Source organism: Thermobia domestica, chromosome 6, assembly GCF_964235325.1.
Source record: "Thermobia domestica chromosome 6, izTheDome1.hap1.1, whole genome shotgun sequence".
NCBI classification, from domain to species: Eukaryota; Metazoa; Arthropoda; class Insecta; order Zygentoma; family Lepismatidae; genus Thermobia; species Thermobia domestica.
The window spans coordinates 293,169,168-293,194,013 of NC_137459.1; positions in this window are offsets into that span (position 1 = coordinate 293,169,168).

Sequence of the window (24,846 nt, forward strand, 5' to 3'; positions counted from 1 at the left end):
AGGACTCGGACTCTAGGACTTGGATGTTCTATCACATGTTATTTCATGAGTAAAAATTATTAAAATTCAAAGTTGAGGATGTTGGCCTAATATATCATCTTAATACTTTCAAACTTGAGGAGAACATATAGTCTAAGGTCATTGGTGCAATCAGTGTGGTTGATCATTTACAATGTCACAGTTTGATCCTGAAAGGTTTTAGTCTACGTTCATTCCTGGAAATTTGTCTTTGGTGCAATTTTATTGGTCGATCACTACCTCTGATTAACTTTATATTTTAGGTTTGGAAATCGAAATATAGGGTATGAAATATTACAAGCAATCAGTGAAACCGATTGATATACAATAACATTTTTTACACTTTAAACCTTAGGATTTGTAGCATTATTCATACATAGTCTAAGGTCATTGGTGGACATTTATCTTTCGTGATATCTGATTGGTTAATCACTGCCTTAAACTCCTAATGCTGAACTTGAACCCTGATAGGTAATTATTGTAGTCCTGTATATTTATATACACAACTATTTTACAATTTGAACTGTAGGATTGTAGTTATGACTCATAGTCGAAGGCTAGTAATGTCAAAATTTAAGACTTCATACCTGATAAGTAATTATTAAAATTGGTTGATATGCAACAACAACAATTCCACACTTTGAACTTTAGTCACAACTCACAGTCTAAAGTCATTAGTGAAAAATAATTTTGTTTGCAATATGATTGGTTGTTTAGTGCAGTGCTATTGAATCGGGGGTACGTAATCCTAAAATAAGCATATTTCCAATATTTATTGAATGATCATAGTTGAAGAAAATTTTTAAATTTCTCATGTTAATTTTTTCGGATGTACAGTTTATTCCCCTGCAAATTGTCTTTTGACTGGCACACTAATTGTCTTTTTTTTTTGGCTCTATTTGTCCCCTTTTTTAACCAACAAAATATGGATATTAAGTTTAATGAGTTCATTTCGATTACAGCTTCAGGGGTACACAATTGGATAGCGAACTATATCCAAGGATACACGAGAAAAAAAAGGTTGAATAGCACTGGTTTATTGGACAATTATTATTGATGCAATCTCATGAAAGTGTAGTAGTGTATGTTTTTTTTTTTCAGTCCAATTTGCTGTTACTGTGTTGATAAACCATTTCATACACCAGTATAGTATTATTAATCCTGCAAACCCTTTACTCAGGGAGTATTATACTAAGCAAATATAAGTGTTAAATACATTAATGCAATTTTAAATACACCGTACATTAATGCATATTGGATTTCCAAACTATGCTATGCGGAAATACTGAAACTTTACAGAACTGCTATGTTCGTCTGTCTGTCTGTTCACATGTATCAAAGGAGAAATGAGAAAACGAAAAAAAAATCCTGAAATGAATTTGGGAATCCTGAAATGAATGTTCCAAGAATAGACTTAATTTCCACACATATTCGTCGACTAAAACCAGAAGTGGTTAAAATGCATTTCGACTTCCGTCTTATATTGTTTTCCATAAAACGTAAGGTGTAGTTGCTTTCAAGAAACGAAGTTATGAATTTAGTGCTTTAAATATAAGTCTAATTTCTGCTGTAATCGCTCTGTTGTAACCGAAAGGTGTAGAAATATATCAATTTGGGTTTCAATATTGATGAACACAGAGGAAGAATAGTAAACGATACCGAGAAACATATCCAGCAACGTGCGCCATGTCTAACATTATGGTTTTACTAGGATCAGAAATGGTAGAAATTGTCTGCAGCTTTCAGTTTCAATACTGATCCTGAAAGAGCAAAAATGCTAATATATAGGATAATTTGTTTCTATATAGCTTTAGCTCTATTGACACAAAAAGTGGTAGACATCTACTATAATTTCTGGTTTCAATATTGATAATCATAAGACAAAAACAGTAATAAAATCGACTTTTTTATTATTTTTTGCTGTGAACTCAATATCACTAACAAGTTGGAATATATATTACAGCCAGAAAAAGTTTAAATCCACTACCACTTGTGTTTTCAACATTGATCCTTGTAGGGCAAAAACGAGATCGAAAAACTGTTGTTGATACATATTTAGTTTCCCACGAATAGGCTTATTCTCAGCTTTAGTCAACCTTTTGAAACTGCAACTGATAAACTTCTTATGTTTAGAATGTTAGACAGCTACAGTATTTTTTCTCTATGCATGTCTACCATATTTTTTTTTTAACGTGAAACTTAACTCATTTGTATACATCCACCATATGCACTACATTTTGCACTAGCACCTTCTAGTTTAGTTTACAAATTAAAACTTCTTTTTATGTTTACCCCGTCTGTTCATCCGTCCGGGAGACAAAAAATATCAAGAACTACTCGATGGATCACCATCAGTTTTGGTCAAAATGCAGAAAGTTAGGAACCGAATTCGTATAGAGATGGTTAATCCGCCTGAAATAATAGAACTAGATCATTTTCATTTTCCTTTTACGATGAACACTATAGAGGAAGAAAGAAATATATAGCGAAAAGCGGTTTCCTCAATCAATAATTATTTAGGAATATATTAAATGGACACTCTAATCTCCACAGTAACAACAGAAGTGGTAGAAATATACAATCACTTCTGATTTCTGTATTAATTAAGCAAATATCACGCCATAGAAACCAAACTCCTTCACATGATGTACACGTGACACTGTTATTTTAAAAAAAAAAACTGACAATTGAATTCAAATTTGTTTATTCGTTTCAAAGTTAATGCAAAAAATATTATGGTTGAATGGCAATACTATTTCCCTGGCAATTATACACTAATCTATTCCTTTCATTTCTCTGTCATTTATTCTTCAAATTAATGCATTAATTGTTTTCTATCATCTTAGAAATTAATACTCGGTTAGGAGTCTATGTTGCTGTTCAGTGACAATACAAATTTTCAGTGTCATTAAGTCTGTTTTCAATGCATGGAACGTGTGTTATGTAGCACATTGAAATTTTTTATTATTCGAGGTAATGTAGAATGATGGTACCTCGGATAAAACAGACAACTCGTATGTTTCGAATAAAAAAAATGATATTGGGTAAAACAATATTATATCACAGTAAAATATGATTATGTGTGTTAGTTTAGTATTACATAACAATGGAACAACCTTTTTTTGTGAAGAATTATTTGCTAAAGTATATCACATTCACGTTTAGACATAACTAGGAGCAAACTGTAGATGGGGAGCAAACTTTTATAATGTTTGTACTGACGTACTGCAGGATAGATAAGTTTTAAAGATCATACTTCTTGTTCCACTTTCCTCTGGGTATTTCGATAGCCTATATTCATCAGTTCATTGCTATTGGCCGTCCTGAAAATTGTTGAGCAAGCAATGTACTATGCTTAATGGTCGGTTACGAATAATGTAAAATCATGGTTAATGATGGCTAAAATAATATATACGTTATTTTAATTTTAAGATGAAAGTTTAATATGGCGTTGACAAATAATTGTTTTAGAAAATATGACCCACTCCAATAATGAATTCAACTTTATACAGTTCTTAGTTCTGAAATTCTGATTGCAAATACGTTTGCTATGAATTCAGTGTTTCTCTTATCGTAAGTTGTAACAAATGTAAGTTAAACTTTTTTGAGAGCATAGCACCGTAAATAAAATAGTGGACGTACAGTAAAACATATGGAATATGTAGATTTAAAACAAATATATTCATTTTAATTTAAAAAAAGAGTCTCACAAAAAATCGTCCAGACGCTTGTTATAGATGATTTTATTTTCTCCTTAAGATAATATTCCTTAACTTTCTGTTCCAGACCCTTAGATTTTTCTTTCATATATCAGAGTGTTGTGTGTGCAAATCCGTCTTTTAAAGGACATGATCCGTTAAATTAATTATGTTTATTAACAATAAAGTTTGCAATTAATAGATTAATTAAAGACAGAACTTTGCATATATATATACTCTGACAGTACACATATTAACTTAGATACTATTTGTTGATCAAATGATAACCAACAATTCAATCATTAATTACAGTCAAGCTAATGTATTTACTTATATTCTAAGTTCGTCTTTGTCTCTGCTTCATTTGATTACAACGCAACAACTATAAGTGTTCAAAGGCAATCAAGTGATTTTCGCTTAGTGTTTAACCAAGTATTATTTGCTTGAATGTGATTGTACTACTGAATTGAAAGTAATTAGATCTGTTTATATGTTTTCCTAGTGGAAGCGCATCTTAAAATCACTAATCTTAATGATGAATATACGAGGGTCGATCAATATTTGTATATAATAATTTTTGGAGCGAGATTTAGTTCTTACCGCTGTGTCAACGAGAAGTTGTTGGTAGTATATGTATGCTGACTCTGTCGGGTGTGAGCATGTTTTCAATCATATACTTAATTGCAATCACAATGTTTAGTAGCAGTAGGTAAGAGGTACCAGTGGCAGCTGTACACTCCACATCAAAAAAATGCGACAGCTAACGCCGTGCAGCTATGCCACCCAATATACGCCGTCTTATCCGATAATCGTGTCTAGTAAAGAGCCCTCTCTCTCCTTTCTTCTCTACCATACTAAAATTAACTAACAACAAGGACGCAATTCTAATTTCAAACTACACATGTATTGGTATCGATAAAACGAAATAAAACCGAGACGAAACAAGATTCATACTCAATTTCCAGTAGAACTGTAAATCTCACAGACTCATCTAAGATCATGTCAACAGTTTAACACATGCTTTGTTTTCGCGTGGTTCCGTTGTAAATTCGGTAGTGTTCATTGGACGTACTGATGCAAACTACACGGTCTGCTACATCTATAAGGAACATCCAATTTTCCATTTGAACATTTATAACTTTTCATTATGATACGGTTTGGACTTTTAATATAGGATATTTCTGATAAAAAATTACCAGCAAAATAGCATTCATTCAATTTTATCTTTCTTTCTTTCGTTTTCTTTTCGTTTGTTTCTTCTTTTGTTTGTTCACTTTGCATTAGTAGTCTGGAATGTCAGATAAGACCTACGCTACCTGCTGGGTTTATTAGAATGTAGTTTACATGAATATGCCCAATGAATATACCGAATTTACAACGGAACCACGCGAAAACAAAACATGTGATAAACTGTTGACATTATCTTAGATGTGTCTGTGAGATCTATAGTTCTACTGGAAATTGAGTATGCTATCCTTTTTGAAAGTGACTTAATGAATGTTTCAAGCATCCTCGATATATTCGAATAGTCCTGAAAAAAATATATACAAACAAACGTTATTTCTATATTACTGTTCGATTTCTGGTAACGGAAGTTTATAATGTTAGGTTATTTTATGATTAAGTTTAAAATTCCACATTTTATCTGTTCTCCCTTTTATTTCTTCTTCTTCTTCTTCTTCTTCTTCTTCTTCTTCTTCTTCTTCTTCTCTCTCTCTCTCTCTCTCTCTCTGCATCTTTTCTGAACCTCTGTGTAATAGACACCCATTGGTTTCAATTTTTCATTGTGTGTGTTTCAGTTTCTCCCTAAATCAACTTATGAATTTTGTTTCGTCTCGGTTTTGTTATTTCGTTTTATCGATACTAATATATGTGTAGTTTGAAATTAGAATTGCGTTCATATTGTTAGCTAATTTTAGTATGGGAGAGAAGAAAGGAGGAGAGAGAGGGTCTCTCTTTACCATACACGATTATGGGATAAGAAGGTGTATATTGGGTGGCCTAGCTGCACGGCGTTAACTGTCGCATTTTTTTGATGCGAAGTGTACAAAGCATAATTATTTAAACTTAGTACTGAGACAATTTTAAAGTCCAAATATAAAACGTATACACACTCTTGTTATAGCCATATGGAAAGTTTCGATTTAACTAACTAGACTAAGCATATAACAGATATTAAAGACTTCGTTGAAGATTAATTGACAACGACTCTTATCGTTTGCGTACACAGAACTTATAAAAATACATTATGTTGTCATAGTTAGACACAATCTGCTCAAAATTGTAACTCTTTTGTCATAATCCTACGATGTTCAATCTTATTAGTAATATTATATGGTGCGTGACTGTAACATTCGTATTTCTATTCCCACTTTTTCGTTAAAGCATATGCGTGTGAACACGTATAAATAGCTCAGAACGAGAGCAGAGATGTGACGTTATAGCAGCGTTTCCCAACCTTTTTCAACTTGCGGCACACTATCGGTGTAACTTGAATTCTCGCGGCACACTCATAGTTGTTATTATTTGTAAATATATATAATACCGTGTAATTTTTTTTCTGTGATTACTGATCTCCTTCTCACAGAGAAGAAAGCTCAATCACTGGTTCTTCCCCGTGGTAAATCATTATGCTTAATTTTAATTCTAATTTAAAAATAGAAAACAATTGCAATGAAATATTGGACTCAGGTTTTTAAAACTAAGCTTTCTTTTTCGAAAACTGTATCCAACCTTTCACTAAGAAGAAAGATCACTAAATAACAAACGAACAAACAAATCTCTTTTAGTTTTAAAACATAAATGTAGGTAATTTGTATGCATGTTCGCTTTGTAGAAAGGATTGAATATTTTAAAATTTCAAGTTACGAAATAGTCTGCAGCAATAAAGAAGCAATAATAGTCGTAACAATGATAACAAATACTTTTTTCAACATTAAAAATGAACAGAAAAGTAACACGGTATGGAACTTAAAGTTGTAGATTCATAGTAGAGGTTCATAATAATGTGAAATACAAATATACATTTTTCCTTTGTCTTGCAATTTGATTGCTATAGAATTAAAAATTTGTTTCGATTTCCTCGCGGCACACCAGCGGCCCATTCACGGCACATCAGTGTGCCGCGGCACACCGGTTGGGGAACGCTGCGTTATAGGTTAGTGTTATTCCTGTTCAGCTTGTTTTATATTCGATCGATCATTATATTTTGTAACAAAAACGTATGTTTAATATTGGTTATCATGAGTTAAAATAGCATTATATGTGCATAACTATTTTATTTATTAACATCTAGATCGTTAACGTTAAAATTGTTGCCATTAGTCAACACGTTCAAGCTATTATGTTTATGATGATGATGTTTATTATTATTATTATTATTATTATTATTATTATTATTATTATTATTATTATTATTATTATTCAGGATAAAAATATTGAATATGCATACTGTATGTTGCTACAATGACGATAATACTCATTTTAAAAAATGTTGAATAATTGTGTATATGAATCGTTAACAAAGAACTAACTTTAATAATCGTAATAAACAATAATCGTTAGTTAATAAGTGTACTAGCTAGCAGTGTTGAAAACTTCTACAAATGGCATAGTTTTGCTATCTGATTAAAATTTATTAGGGCCTTAACATGTATACAGATAACATTTCTAGGAACAGCAGCAAATTTCAAGAATCAGGCCAATCGAATCGAATCCATATGACCTCTTATTGTTGGGCTGTTGGCGGAAATATGTAATTATTAATTAATCTCGGAAAGTATTTTATGATTCACTTTTATGACTGACAGCGAAACAATTTTTACGGATAATTTTTGTGAACAAAGGATAATTTTACAAAATAAATAGATTTACAGATGTTTTAACTTGAAGAACTCATATGTGATTAAATGCAATAAACATCAACATTATGGTTGGATCAAAGGCTTGCATGGTTCAAATGCAGAATTAAACTGATTTACCACAATAATAGTAATAGTAATAATGATAATAAAAGGAAACGTTGCGTACATATAGTAGGAAGGAAGAGATCGGTAACAACGGAAATGAACTGGAGGTGGATATATGATTTTGGTTTAATTTAAATTATTGTTAACGTATTCAACGCTTTATGATATAGCCGGATGGAGAAATATGCGTGTGACATACAATTCAAATTGAGCAATGCAGCTGACTGGCTGTTGCTGGGATAAAACAAGATTATCCGTCGATATAACTCGTATACGATGGACAAGAATATGCATTTATTTTTAGTTTTTACATGAATTGATTTTTGATTGTCACACTTTATTTACTTTGAATGTACTGTTGGTCAATCATTAGGATTTACTGGACTTTTACATTAATCAAAGTTTAAATAAAGCAGCCAATATACTTCCAATGTGATTTTTTTTCTTGTTGGACAGAACATACGTTTTCTGTACATATTATGTAAATCAGCAATAGTAAAGTCAAACATAATTGTTATTCAGTATTAGTATTATTATTCAGTAAACCTAATCCAACATTTATTTAACTTCATTTAAACAAGGAAAGAAACAACAAATAAATAAATAAATAAAATAAACACAGAACCTTAGAATCTTTCATCAATCAAAAACATTAACTTGTGGTTGATGCAGTGACACAATAATGTTATGTTCCTCTACTGTGTAAGAAAAAAAAAAACAAATTATTTGTATGCTTTTCATATCAGTCGATACTAATAAATTTCTTTATAGCAGAGAAAAGCCGTCATTCATTGATTTTTTCTAGCAAATTTTAATTATGAATATACACTGTATTTACTGCCTTTAACAAGTTTGTGAAGTTCAAGTTCGAAATTTGGTGACAAATAACTCTAGAACTAAAAATTTCCACTTGACCAAATTTAAAATGTTGCTAGATTTTAGCAAGCTTAATATTCGTGTGAAATATCGTGGTGTGCAGACATTTCTTTGTTTAGTTATTGGCTATCAAACCAAACCTCAATTTCGATGGCAAATAACTCGAGGATCAAAGGAATGCACAACATAATATTACGCATACATAGTAAGCTCATAAAAATCTACAGTCCACTGCCAGTTTGGTAAAAAATTAGATAGGTTTTATATATTGTAATTTCGTGAAATGTATTTATTGCTTGAAGGCCAGAACCAGATTTAATGATAAATAACTCGAGAACCATTGATCTGCATGCCATAATATTTCATGTACACTCATGTCCAAAATTATTGTCACATGTCTATAAATATGTTGTAGGAATATAATTTGATAACGAACTCGCCCGGTATTTCTTATAATGTTAGTATCGTGTATAATCGGCAAAGACGTGTATGTGACACATTTCATGTCAAAAGAGCAGTAAATAAGAACAATAAAACGAAAATAAAACTTTCTTGTCCATTTGGCAAAATTTTGTTTTACTCATTCTGATTTTCGTATTTATAATTCTTTTCCTATGCAATTTACCACAAGTATGCATTTCTCAATTATACACATAGTGTCAGTATTAAAAGTATCCTGCAAAATCATTATCAAATTATATTCTTACAAGAAGACAGTTATAGATATGCGACACTCATTTTGGATATTATTCTACATACTAGACTACACGAGGTCTAGTATCTTTCCACATTTGGTCAAGATCGATTAAGTATTGTCGATAGCATATCATATGTAATATCATTTCATTAAATCCGACCCTAGATTTGATCACTAAAAACTTAGGAAACACATGACTTCACATCATAGTATTTCACATGTTCACTAAGCTCGTAAAGTTCTACTATAATTCCAATTTTGATCGAGTAAATTCCATATATCGTGTTTAAGTGAAACTTCCTGATTTCACGGAGTTCAAAGTTAAATTTCATATCAATGGTTCAGAAACTAAAGATCTGTCACCATATTTCATAATAAACTCGAATGGACATAAATGTCGTCAACCATTGCTACCATACCAAATTTGGTCACGATTGTTGGATTTTATCGATAGTGATTTAATGAAATTTCTTAATTTCACTAAGTTCAAACATATTTTTGGTGGTCATTATCTCAAGAATGGCCTGTATAACAATGTTGGATTAGTATCATCGACATTATACCACATAAATTAATATTTCACTATGTCGAACCTCCGAATTTGATGACCAATAAATTGCAACCCAAAGGCCTGTATACCATAATATATCGTACGCGTACTCACCTTTTCAAATTCTATCATCACCTCAATTATGTCTAAGGTGGGTTGAGTTTCATCCATCGTGTACGGTACAGAATATCCTTCTGTTATTGATTTGAAAAAAGAAAAATAAATATAATAAAAGACGAATATGCATGTGTATATGCGTAGTGCCCTGTATGTTATATTGGTATTAATTTATATGTTTTCACTGATGTACTGCTAAACTGAAAATCTATTGAAAATTTGTTTGAAATATCATTGTTCCTTTGGCACTCGATGTTCTCAATTTCAGCTATTAACAAACTATATAAAACTGTCCGAAATGTTTCGTTAATAATCTCATTATTCATTTTATTTTATCGTATAATCTTAAAAGCAGAACAGCTATGTATAGGCACAATTTTAGCATTTTCATTTTATTCCAAAAGTCTTAATAAGCGTTAATGAGGAACACTTTGCTCAGAGTTATAGATCTGGAGATTTTTTTCTTGTGTGAGCAATATATCTGAACACACCGCTTAACAGGTAGAAGCTGGTGTTTCGATTTTCTAAGAGAAGAGAGAAGAGACCACACTTCTTAGTAAAATTACTTAAGAACAAAGTTTCTTAAACTACGTAAATTGTAATAACATTTGTCGTTTATTTTCTCATTTTAGTTTCTTCACTACGTTAAAAGTAATCTTATGTAGAGATGATTATGCAACACTCAACTTGCAACATTTCAGAAGAACTAGCAACGTAATTGATTGTTGTATAATGTTGTTTATCCACTTGTTTGCGTGGCAGTGTGCTGAATCGATAACTTTTCTTTGTATACAATTTACATTATTGGTTTAAAATGTTCGTCGCTTATTTTAGTAAATGTAGATTTGCATGTGTAAGCATAGTGTATACTAATGGAATAAAACTGCAGGGGATTGAGTATGTATGTATGGGTAGATATATGAACGTTAAATCGTCAATGAAAGCGGCATGGTGCAGTCAAGCTCTCTGAGGCATTAGGCTAACAATTGTGAAACGAAACCCATTGGGTGATTGAGTCCCTCTGAGGAGCATGGGCATTTATAACTGTCCTCCTTCCTGCTGTCAGATTTTCATTTCACTGATCATGTCCTAATCATTCAATTTTATTGTTCATCCGCCTCAATGAGCGTAGAGAGCATAAGCACATTAATCCTTTCGTAGGCCACTTTTTCCTAGGAATGATAGGATTGTGCTGTTTCTCATTTTACGTTTATGAATCGTCTAGACTTTTCAATTTATGGTTAGTTAACAGGGCCCGGAAACATTTCACATAGATCAATGGTGTACAAAAAGTGCTTCTTCTAGATTATCTTATAAGTATCTAGAAATCAACGGGGCTGAATATAAAAATGTATGTAGGTTTCAGATTAACTATGGAACGCCTGGAGCAATTTCAACAAACTTAATGCACGTTATTTACAATGTGGAAGAAATACTGCGGGGGTTAGATACCCTTAGGCGTGTAGATGGGAAAGATGACATATAAAAATTACCGGAAACAACAAATATTACTCACGAATTCATAGTTTTCGACGTCGCTGAGATGAATTGCGGCACTTCTGATGTCCAAATCGAAGATATGCCTCATTGACATAGGGGTGAACTAGGGGTAGTACATGACATGCAAAAACAATCAAGAGTGACCGACAATAATGTTCAATCCTTAGTTTTCGAAACCTCTAAGATGAATAGTGACACTCCAGACGTCGTTAAGTCCAAGTTCATCCCCTTCGGCTTTGGAAGTGAACTAGTGATGGACATAAAAAGGGATAGCACCAAAAATAGTACAGAATGTGGCATATTAGTGATGAATCCATAGCTTTCGATGGCGCTTAGATTAATAGTGGCACTTGCTCCTGATAAACACATCTACGAGGTTTCTAATAACAGTTTCACTGTTTTATAATATGAGATAGCCTATCTCAGTTTATTATTTGAATACTATTTGATAGGGTCCATTTGTTTTTGAAGTTTGAGCAAAATCGCACCAGTTGTTTGAGAAGAATGCCCAAAAACTCACCCCAAGAATAAACTACTTCTCGCATATTTTTTTTCACGAAACTTGGGTAATGTATTATTGTCAGTTTATTAACGAAATATAGGAAAATCTCGTCTTTTTTCTTTTTTATTTTCTTTCTTTTCTTTTCTTTTTTTTCTTTCTTTATTTTTTTGAAGAAAATCTTCCGAAAATAAGTTATGTCAAATAATAAACTACCCCTCGTAGATTTACTCTAGAGCAATGACTTATGCCGCATTATAAGATTGTTAATGACATATTGATATACGGAATATAAATGGAATCGTTGGAGCCGTTTTCGGGAAAATTACATTTAAAAACATACCCTTAAGTAAAATACCCTTAGTTAAAGAAGTAGGAAGAAAATTCAAAAAAACCTTTCTGGAAATTCCATAATAATAATAATAATAATAATAATAATAATAATAATAATAATAATAATAATAATAATAATAATAATAATAATAATAATAATAATAATAATAATAATAATAATAATAATGTGTGGATACGTTAAACTGTATACTCCTGGCGAATGAAAACATTTATGGCGGGACGTACGGATGAACAGGCATCCCATTCTTTTTCGGTGCGTAGGGTCATGAAACGTGTAAATCCTTTGTAATATCAAATTGTTTTCACAATCACAATACTTTCTTCTATCCCATATTCGCTCGAAATAATATATAATGCTTGTATATACAAACATATATAAAAGCACATAATAAGAGAAGCACATAACTTAGTTTTCATGTAAATAGTGGTATGTGTTAATTGTACCTTCTTCTGTTTTAGTTGGAATTGTGTATATTAATTTCGTTGTGGAGAGCATGGTGCATTTTCAAGGTTCAGTTAGAGGTCATTCCATGTCAAATCACCAAGAGTATTGTGTTTCAATGTCTCACATTATCTTCAAATTTTTTTCATACATAAATACCAATGAAATTATGCTAAATTATTTTTTTCCGATTATTTGGGTGAGAAATGGGCCGGGGAGAAATTTTTGAGAAATGTGAATTTTGCTTCAATTTCACTTTACTTCACTCAGCATCATGGAACTAAATTACTATAACTTCCTTATTTTAGAAGTTACTGGGCTCATCCAGGTGTCAAATTAAATGTTATTTTTTGCTCTTTCAGCAGATCTTAAGCTGTGTTACAAATTGTGTCATTACTTGTAAGTTACAACTATAAAAAAAGTTGAAACTTTTTTAATAGAATCATCTTAGCACATACATAATATGGTAAAAAAAAAGATGCTTTGGTATTTTTGTAATTATTATGTTTTTGTTATTTTACATGTATGGAAATATACAGTTTCAAGTATTGTTACACATTGTGTCATTGTTCGTACGTTGCATCAACAAAAGTTTAATAGTTGTAACTTACGAGCAATGACACAATTTGTAACAAAAGTTAAAACTGTATATTTCAGTACATAAAAAATAATAATTACAAAAATACCAAAAAAAACACACTCTTTATTTTTTAACCATACCATGTACGTGTTAAGATGAACGTACAAAAAAGTTTCAAAAGTTTCGTAGTTGTAACTTTTGAGCAACGGCAAAATTTGTTAAAAAAATAAAACTAAAATTTGCTTTGTATGCCCATTAATGTTTGACAGTGTAAATTTTTTGTAAGATTACTTATAATATGCTGAAAGAACAAAAATAAAGCTTTCATATGACACCTGGATGAGCCCAATAACTTCTAAAATAAGGAAGTTATGGTAATTTTAGTTCCATGATGCTGAATGCTGTAAAATGAATTTGAAGCAAAATTCACATTTTTTAAAAATTTCTCCCCGGCCCATTTTTCATCCAAAAAATCGGAAATAAATAATTCAGCGTAATTTCATTGGTATTAATGTATGAAAAAAAATGAAGAGAATCTGAGACATTGAAGTACGGTCATATTTTAAAATTAGGTGATTTGACATGGAATAACCCTCAGTTGATTAGCATGTTTGCATGTTTGAACAATCGATACATTTGGAGAATTTCGAAGTTTTCGCTAAAATGCATGTATTTCTCTCGATAAATATGTGACACAGGAATGCAGAAATGCATGCGTTTAACGCAACTGGGACAGGGTATGCTTTCACAAGAAGAATCTAACAAGCAAGTCCCTCCGATTTACTAACAAGACATGCACTAAAATGAAAAAAAAAAAAAGCATTGGGAACATACATGCATTTTGGTATCTTCTTGAAAGTCAGTTCCTATTATCTATTATAATCTCTTATTAAAAAATAAGAGACCAAAAACAATAAATATATAGCTAACTCTTAAAGATGTGCTCCGTAGGAATACATATGCAAAACATTGCCATTACGATCACTTCAGAAATCAATACTAAATTAGTGTGGTTAGTGTTGCACTCGCCACAGAAGCGATTTATACACATTTTTCTCTTATTATGGGGAACTCTCATCTCTCCAACTTCTAAAGATGAAGTTATTCGAATTCGTACTAGTGAATGAACATATTCATATTCTCCACATCGGAAATCACACAAACATAAATTTGGTGCATGCTTGTGTGATGGTTGAAAAGAAGAGAGAAAATAAACTCATGAAAGTTGCTTTCGAGTTGAGTTCTCTTAATTCAAGTGGGTGATAAATTCGTACTCTCTACATCAGATATCATAAGCATACAGTTTTCTTCCTTTTATGTGTAATGGCTAAAGACAAGTATGTGATAATAATGAATACCATATGTGTTCAAAGAAGCATGAAACAATAGTAACGTATCATATAATGACAAGTTTTCGTATGTGTTTTTCCACATTTTATTGGGTAGTGCAATAGAGTCAAAGCATAAAGAATATAATATATAATGATTATGAAAACAGTGTTTGTGAATGCCTTTTATTTATTTATTTACTTATTGGAATATATTAATTCCATTCACGTCCTCTTTTTTTCGTAAAAAAATGTGTTTCTCTCTTCAAAAATGAGCACTCACTGTTCATTGTCCTTAAGAATGGACAAGTTCCTTCCATTACTACCCTTTGAACGTTTCACTTATTAAAAAAATATGTTTTTCAGAAAGATACTGTTAACGATATGTATGTACGGGTAAATATAACTGTAAGCCCAGAGTATCATTTGTTTCACACAAATAATTCGTAAAGCCTCGAAGCATTAGGAAGTGTCCTATATCGTAATTAAGCACTATTGAATCATTTGATACACAGACATAACCTATTCAGAATGCAAACTGGAATAGTAAGGATTTAAGAAAAAAGCTTTTTAAGTGATATGAGTAAAACTGACAATTAACTTGCTTTTCAAAGACTTTCTTTTAACAACTTTAAACAAATAACAGTGGACACGATATTTTAGCTCTTATAATACAGATTTGACACAAACACTGTATAGATTCATTAATGAATAATCTGACAATATGACATAACTTACTTCCTCTGAAAAAAAAATATAAAAAAAATAAAACACACACGAGGGATAATTGATTCTTAAGAGCGTTTTTTTTCTTTCTGTTGAACGATTTTCCAAAAAAAGGGCGATTTTATTAATATTTCAAAAGTAAGTATTTCGTTGATAACGATATGATATATCTTATTCGCCTTGACAAATCTACAAGGGACATTTTCTCCGAGCAATTTTCTTTAGAACTACTCAGCTGTTCATATTTCATAAATAAATATTTCATTAACAAACCGACAAAATTGCATAACACATTTATCATGAAAATATATGCGAGAAGTAGTTTATTCCTAGGATTGAGTTTCTTTCCGAAAAAATTTCACACACACGACACAGACGATATTGTTCATATTTCATAAACAAGCATTTTATTAATAACATTACAGTATAACATGACTTATTTTTCCAATAAATTATACGCATGACAGTTTATTCTTTCGGTGTGAGATTTCGGGTGATTTTCTCTAAAACGACCCAGGCGATTTTGTTCATATTCCATAAATAAATATGTCATTAATAACAACGAGATATTACTCTTCTCCAAGAAATATACGAGAACTAGTTTATTTTGGGGGAAGATTTTCGAAAGATTTTCTCAAAAGTTACTCAGGCGACTTTGTACATATTTCATAAATACGCATTTCACTGACAATTCTATAGTGTTTCGTAACTTAGTTCTTACGAAAATATTCACAAAATATTGTTTAATTTAGGGATAAGTTATCTTCGGATGAAACTTTCTGAAAACGCTATATAATTTGTTCGCATTTTATAAGAAAATGTTTGATTAATAACAACTGCAGCATAACATGATTAGTTTAAGATTTTGGGGCGAAAATGTTTAGTGCGGTGGTGCATTTTTTGTGTATTTATTTACTTTATTTAATAAGCCTATCTTTCCCTAGCTATAAGCAAAATAGTAGGGAAGACATCGGCTTTACGAAGCATACAATGATCCTTTGTTTTATGTAGTAACAGTAAGTAGAAACTGATTACACGGTAATGATTTACTACACACCACCTTAGGTACGCGTCGTGTCGTTTCGTCCCAGGAGCACTTTGTCGCAATCCCATCACGCGTCGTATCGTTTCGTCTCAAGCAGCATTTCGTCTCAGCAGCGTTTTGTCCCAATTCCACGAACACGAATCTTAGGTTTCGGCCCGCCATCTGATCGAGTAGCGTTTCGTCCAGTAGTTGCACAAACACACACATTGATTATGTTTACATTGCGATAAGATCCATTGTTAGCAACAGTTAGGACTGCATACCGTCTTTTATTGGTACCGTACATCTCTAACAGAGGTGGGCTTGTCGTATAAGCTTCACACTCAGCATGTAGTAACCAACCCACGGACACCATGGACCTGCGCGGTTAATTCGTGCATTATTTTCTAATTTTTTTTATAAAATAAAAAGTCTACGGGATCACCGTACTCGACCTTAAACCTTAAGGCCTAGTCCCAAAAATAAAGTTTCAGCCAGTGCTTACTAAGTGATATGATATCACTTACTAAATGATAATCGAATATTCCTAACTATCAATAGTTTTGTCCAATATTTTCATCTATCAGTCGTAACGGCTTTCGAAAATAAAATTACAGCCAACGCTTTGTCACTTATTAAATGATATTCAAATATTTTTTCAATATCAATAGTTTCATCCAACATGTTCATGTGCAGTCCTAACGGCTTACCTTTCTTTTTAATCCATGGGGTTTATGTAAGAGTCATTTCTTAAAAAAAAAAAAAAAGTCCGGATGTCTCACGACTTTTCCAGTGTTTTAGTTGCTTTTACAATTCTTTCGTCCATCGGAATATACTTATTCTTCCTTTTCACCCCTTCTAGATTCAACTCCATCTTCAGAATCTTCACATCTGAGCGTTCTTCTTCTTTTCTTTTTCAAGAATACAACAAATCTTGCCTGCAATATGGCCTTGTGTACATCAATGCTGGCCACATCAGGAACACAATCCTGGCTCTCTTCTTTAACAAATTCTCCGCTGTTGGTAAACATTTTTTCTTTGCATGGCCGTGCAACACAAGGCCAAACAATTTCACACTTTCTCTCCGTCTTATTTGTATATCGATATCCATTAAATACCAAACTTCGTTGGCCTCTCTTAGTTTCAGAAAACTTCTTTGGACAACGCTGATATAAATAACATTAGCAAGTGTTCGGAGTGCCTAGTAGGCCTAACCGGCTGTCCTACTACCTAGTAAGTTTCACGAACTGCCAGTTGATCGACGTGTGAATTATCACCTGTGTGTCGCTGGGACGAAACTCTACTCATTAGCCTGTTCGTTAATCAATAAAAATAGCTCGAGACGAATTGTTAGGTATTTGTATTGGGACGAAACACTACTACACAGGGACGAAATGCTACGGATTTTGCCTTGGGACGAAACGCTACTGGGACGGAGCACTATGAAACCTACAAATACAGCGGACTCTTTTTAATTTGAAGCCCAAAGTGACACGAAGAAAATTCGAACTATCCAAATTTCGAATTATCTAAAGAAAGTGCGCTTTGCTAAATAAATAAGTGAACAACACTACTGTATCTACATAAAAAGACAATAATGTGCAGTAGACTTCATCTTTAAGGAAGCGCATATACTATTTGAGTGAAACAATACCCCAAGCAAACACACAAAATTTACTTATTTATACATTAAGCCACACGCACCATAGAAAAGTGCAGTAGCACATATACTGAATTAATACGCAAACACATATATACGAATAATGATCTTAATTATGTGTTATTACTTAATTAACTCGTGTTCTATGTTTAAATTGAATTGATTGTTTTCCACACCAACAACAAGACCTTAAATTTCATTTATTGTGTGTAATACGTTATAAGTGACATCTGATTAATATTCATTATACCATATTAAGAATAAATCATCACATTCAGCTCTTTGAAACATTTCGCAAGTTTAAATGAGATTGATACACTCTGTTTCTGTACATCATCGTCGATCTTGTCTTCAAAATATTCTTTATCTTCATATATATTGTATGTTTACGTCATTTTTCCCTAAAGGTGTCTCTGGATAACTAAAAACCAACTACAACTGCCTTTTTATGTGTGCAATCAGTTCAACACTAAAATTGCATCTTGTACTGTATAATTTCGAATTGTCCGAACAGGAGGTTGAAAAGTTCAATTTAGGGACTTTTTTAACCATTGTTGTCAATATAGTTTACAAGGGGAAAAATGTTCGACTTATCCAATATTTCAAATTACCTAAGTTTGAAATAAAGAGTCCGTTGTAATGATTACACTTGTAATTATTTTAACGAAGAAAAATTACATTAGGGGTTATATCGTAGGTATCATGTAAGCAGATTCGTGGACTTCGTTCTTATTTTTAATTGCGAATTGTAATATTGTTACTTACCTTTTTTTTTTCATAATGTCAAATTCTGTACTATCATAAGATTTTAAAATACTCACCAGGAATATTTCTTACCTGAACGCAGTTCTTATTGTTATTTAAATCAAGGTTTCTTTGTTTTGGTGTTTGTCGTTAGCTATTTTCAAAGGTGAAATCACACAAGATTAATTACATCTTACCCCTCCTTATCGTGTGTATCAATTGCATATTCAAACACATTGCTTTGTTAAAAATGACTGGTAAGTTTAGTAGTATGCCCCTTGCAAACGTTAATAACTTTACACTAAACATCAAGATTACTGACACAAACTAAGGGCACAGAAGTAATCAGAATATCTAACTCAGAACAAGAATGTAGAGCATCCTAATGTGTGCACGAAAAAAGAGACAACATTGTATGGCGTATTCATCATTCAGTGTTACAAAGAAAAATGTCTTCGTTGCGTGTTGTTTCATTTGTGTTACTTCTGACAACTAACAGAAGTTACAACTCATTTATCTTACTCAAAACTAAGACATCTAAAGCGATAATACTCATAAAGACTAAATGTACACTAACTCTTTAACATTAGCACGAGGAGAAAGATAACTATCTAGGGTAGACCTGAAGATCCACATAAAGGAGGTGTTTTTCCCTCCTGGGGCCAAGAGGACATTTGAAACTGTCCAAGAGAAGCCCCTTTAATTTATTTAAGATTTCCGAAACGACAAATAATTACAGTGCTCGTTTCAAGAAGTAGTTTTGTCCAACATGAGCTGAAAACGCAACTAACGCTTTAAGAAAATTTATATTTTGTAAATGTGTTTCTTCAAAGTACTGTATACAATGACAGGCAAATAATATGGTATTCTTAGAGAAGTATGTGCTCTCACTTAAACAACCAAGAAACAAGATCGAGCGACTGAATGATTATGATAGCATGTTTCGTTGTATATTGTGAGGAATTGCGTAATGTTGTAAACATTACGTACTTCTATGCCAAGCTGTTGTTGATTATTAGTTAATCTAATTATATACAGTGCGGTGAACAATTCGGTAACCATACATGTAGGGTTACCCAGGAAGCGTAAGGAGCTGTACCCTTCTTGACGATTTGAAATGAGGTAGAGCTCTTCCAATAGTACAATATATGTTCTCTTTTTTTTCGACCCGAAACACAATTGTCAAGGTACATTTTTGAGATTTAGCAATCTCAGTTGTTGTGCGGATTTATGATACATGTTAGAATATTAGCATAATGATCCAGGGTGCACATACAAAGGACCCTAGATTCTATCTGTGCCAATCAGCGTCAGACAGCTTGGAGAGTAACTGCATATTTGTAAATACAACAGCACACAGTAAAAGCAGGTCAGACTTGTCAGCATTTGCAATCGACACCAACAGATTTACCGGAATGAATTTTTAGTTCTTGTCACTGGTTTTCTGCGATGGTTGTATGTGTCTGTGATATAAAATGAACTTCGAGATCTTGATTGCAGCTATCCTTAATATGCCTACAATGTGGAATGGCGACTAAATACCATCATAACAGATACGCAATTGACGAAATAAAATGTCAATATTGTACTTTTATTGAAGTTCAATATCTCTTTTCATCACTGAAGATACATAAACAGTGGATCTACGGCAGCTCTATCTATTACGGCCCTGGAACTTATTACATAAATAACTATGATTTTTAGCCGAAAGTTGAACACACTTGCTTATTAAATTAAAATGAAGTGTTGCAGTTTCAAAACTTAGCGTTAACTCCATCAGACACGTATTTGACATCTGGTGAAGACAACACTAAGTTGTTGAAACTATAACATTTTATTTTAGTTTTAATAAGCAAGTGTGTTAAGCTCAGAATGTGTTAGTTATTTATGGGTTTACAGCGTAATATGTGATACGAAATATATGAGAGTGTCTTACAATAGGAATGAAAACATGGTCTTACCCCACTAAAATAATTTGTTGTTTGATTTTGCATTATTATTATTATTATTATTATTATTATTATTATTAGTAGTAGTAGTAGTAGTAGTAGTAGTAGTAGTAGTAGTAGTAGTTGTTGTTGTTGTTGTAGTAGTATTTCAATTGGCTGGAAAGAATAATTTGAAATAATTAGTTGTATACTCTCAGCTATCTATTGCTGGCAAGTTTATTTATTTGTTCCTTAAATTGTTGCTTATTTTTAACTACTGTTAGAACCTCCTCCGTCTTTCCACAAAATGAGACTAGAAAGTAGGTGAGTGAGGCTAAAGTAAGTGAAGTGTTAATTAAAACTACAAACAACGCCGCGGCGATGTCGGAATTTTGCCGCATGCTAACCTATTTAAGGTAAAAGGTGCTTGGAAATAAACCTCAAAACGACTTGATATGAAAGAAATTGTTTTGCAGCTTGAGTTTGAGGGTTCTATTCCTAATTCGAGTTGCCGGTTTGCAAGGGAAATGAATTATTTGGTGTGGAGTTGAGACTAAAGTAAAACACTTAATTCACCAATAAGCTTCAAATATTATTAATATTATGTAGAAGCCATTTCTTTGGAAGCGTCTTACTGTAATAGTTGCTACAAATATTTACAAATGAGTTTCGTTTCACAGTGTGAAACTACGGTATACTTCCAATATATGGCAATTCAAGACTCAAACTTCAAGTACTCCATTCATAGCTACTGGTTGAACAATAACAATTAACAAAATCAAAGATAGAGCCAGTTCCTCGGACACTGAATTCATATCAGAAAATCACTATTCGCTATATCTTACAATTCTGTTCTATGGTGATAAAGGTTGAAACCGAAAATCGATAATTTGAACAACTTCAGGTTTGAATAGATAGTTAAGGAAGATGATAGAACAATTCTTGGGAAATTGATTGCAAAAAATGCATCTGGATATAACTTACCGCTTTTTTTCCCTCTATTGTAATCAGTGAGCTCTCTCGTGGATAAGCGACTAACGTATGCGTCTTCGACTTGGAAAAGAGGGATTCGAATCCCGGCGGGAGTTAAAGTGGTTCGCATAACACGGTAAGCTGTAGGTGCATCTCTCATATAACCTTGCTGTTGAAAGGGACGCAAGGCTGAAAATGAAATCAAAAGCAACTCTATGGAAATCAGTATTGAAACCGGTGTAGTGAATTTCAACCACTTCTGGTTTCGGTAGAGTGTTGTGATGATATGTTCTCTTGACATCTTGAGTCGGTTGCAGAAAAACACTTGTCCCTAGACTAATTTTAACCACTTTCGATTTGAATAGAGGATTTATTGAGAATACGGAATATATTTTTGGAAAGCTCAATCATTGCATATATATATATATATATATATATATATATATATATATATATATATATATATATATATATATATATATATATATATATAATATGTTACTGTTTTTGCTCTATGAATATCAGCATTAAAACCGGAAATAGTAGTAAAATTCAACCAGTTTCACTTTTGGTAGAGTGTTCGACTTTATTATGTTACGTTGCTTTGAGACATTGAATCCTTTGCTAAAATGCACTCCGCTATCCTTTTCTGTTCTTGCTTTATGGCGGTAAACCTTCAAACCGAAAAAGCAAAATGGAATAACTGCTGGTTTGAATAGGTTAATTAAGAATATAGAGTCCCATATTGGGACGTTGAATCGATTGCAGAAAGCCGAGTCCTGATGTATCTTACATTTCTTGGTCTGTGAAAATTAATATTGGAACCGGAAGTAGTATTAAATTGAACCACTTCCGCTTTTGTTAGCTTCTTCGGGATAGGCATGGTACGTTGTCTTGATACATGGTCTTCACAACCCCCAACCAAAAAAAAAAAAATACAGTTAGCGAGAAACGATGTTATCTTTCGGTGTATTTATGATTCCATATGAGCTATTATTATTATTATTATTATTATTATTATTATTATTATTATTATTATTATTATTATTCGTAGTAGTAGTAGTAGTAGTAGTAGTTTGTTTTGTTTCGTTTTTTTTTCCTAATTTGTAAAGCCACTGATTATTCCCCTCAAACATAGTATTCATAATAAATTGTTATAATGTCTGAACATCACATTTTCGTGTGAAACCTATTTTCCACTTCTTCTTTTTTAGATTCATCATGGGTTCTCTATAATTAAAAGGATAAAAAAATACAGTTAAATTTCCTTTTGACGTCAGAGTAAAGGTGCTCTGTATCAAAGGGTTTGTTGCAATAAAGGAAAACAACACTATAGCCTGCAGGTGTCCAGAAATCAAGCAGGTATGTTGCCTAGCAACGTGCTAATATACACGCGAGAACAATTGAAGAAATAATTTACTCTTTATTAAGAACGGAACAAGAGAGTTCCTTCCAGTTAGGGCCTGGCACCATTTTTTTTTCATTTGCGTTTGTCTTTTCTGAGCAAGTTCAAATTTCATCAGTTAACATTGAAACACACTTTGATCCCAATTCTAAAGCGCCCAATGAAACTGCATCTTGTCGTCCGCATTCAAAATCAGTATATTTGCTTGTTCGGTTAGGTTGCAAGTTACAACACAGTAAGTAAGTGGGAAATGGGCACAAATTAGTTAATCAATGAAACTTCAAATAGCATGCTCAAAGTAGAGTATGTTCATGTGATTTCATTTCTCGGAAGTTTAGATATACGATTCGTTAGGAACCATAACATCACTTATAAACTTTTTTGTTCATTTCTCAAGTTAGGAAACCACATTTGAAGATAAGAATGACTAAAGTTGGTAATTGCTGGTTTAGCTTCCTAAATACTTTGAAAACATAGCAACAACAACAGAAGTACATTGAATAATAACTACCCGAAATTCACATTGTTTGCATATGTTGAACGATATACACCATGTAACACAGTACAGCTTGTTCTGTTATCTAATTTGAGGATTGTTCATACTCCATAATTTTGATCCTCTGCTCTCCACGTTTGTACATGCATAAAAGTTTGAAATGTTGTACAATATCTTTCCTGATGAGACTAGAAGTATATCAATTTAAATGTTCCTGGATGGAGTTCATGTGATTCGGATTCCACGTTAAGCTGCAGGTCCACATCTCATATAGCATTGTTGCTGAAAAATGAATGTAAAACTAAAATAAAATCAAACTAAAGCTATTTTAAAGCCATTGGTATGGGTCTGCAGGCTTTATATGCAAAAATATATTCAGCATCCACATATTTCTTTTTCAAAAAAATATTCCATTGTATTTTATATCATTCACCCATATTCAAAATCCACGTATTAAGTTTTATTTATATTTAAAAAAAGCACATTAAAAATCGCATTATATCTGGACTGATTTGATTCAAATAATGGTCTCATCGGAAGTAAATATATGTTTTTCAACTTCGGATCCATAGTAAGCGTTCACTGTTATTGTAAACATTTTATGTAGACTCTCTTGAAATCTAAACTTGGTCTCTGGAGTTTTGTATTTGCAGGGAAAGACCTAACAAACTGCACTGCAAGTTACAATGAGTTCAGAACATTGCCACATTATTTACAAAAGGACATGCTACATACAAGAGTGACATATAAGCATTTCATGCTTAGAGGACTGGTCGTCCAACCCCAGGGAAGCTAAGCCTCCCCGAAAGTATGCCTTGAAGAAACACAGCCCAGAGTGTGAGTGATGCATTCCTCTGTGTTTATATGTTGTTTCACACAGAATAATTCTTAGAAACAAGGAAATCATTGAATCATTGCATCATTCTAAAATGCAAGGAAATCATTTACCTAAATATGGATATAAAGTTGTGTAGTAATTAGGTTAATCCTTATTCACAGCAAATTATATAGGGACATTTTAAAATAAATAGAAAGTTTTCAATAAACTTCTAGTGACTACTGATCTGAATTAATTTTCAATTTTCCTAATAGCTGTAGCTGTAATTAGTTCCCAATAGTTAAGTAATTACCAAATTTTCAATGAAATAAAGTTTGCATTTTCTTACAAGGATGTGCTTAGGTGTTCACACACATGTTTTATAAAATATTGAATTGCTAATTCCGTACAAGGAATGTTAATATACAAATCAAATAAAAAATACGG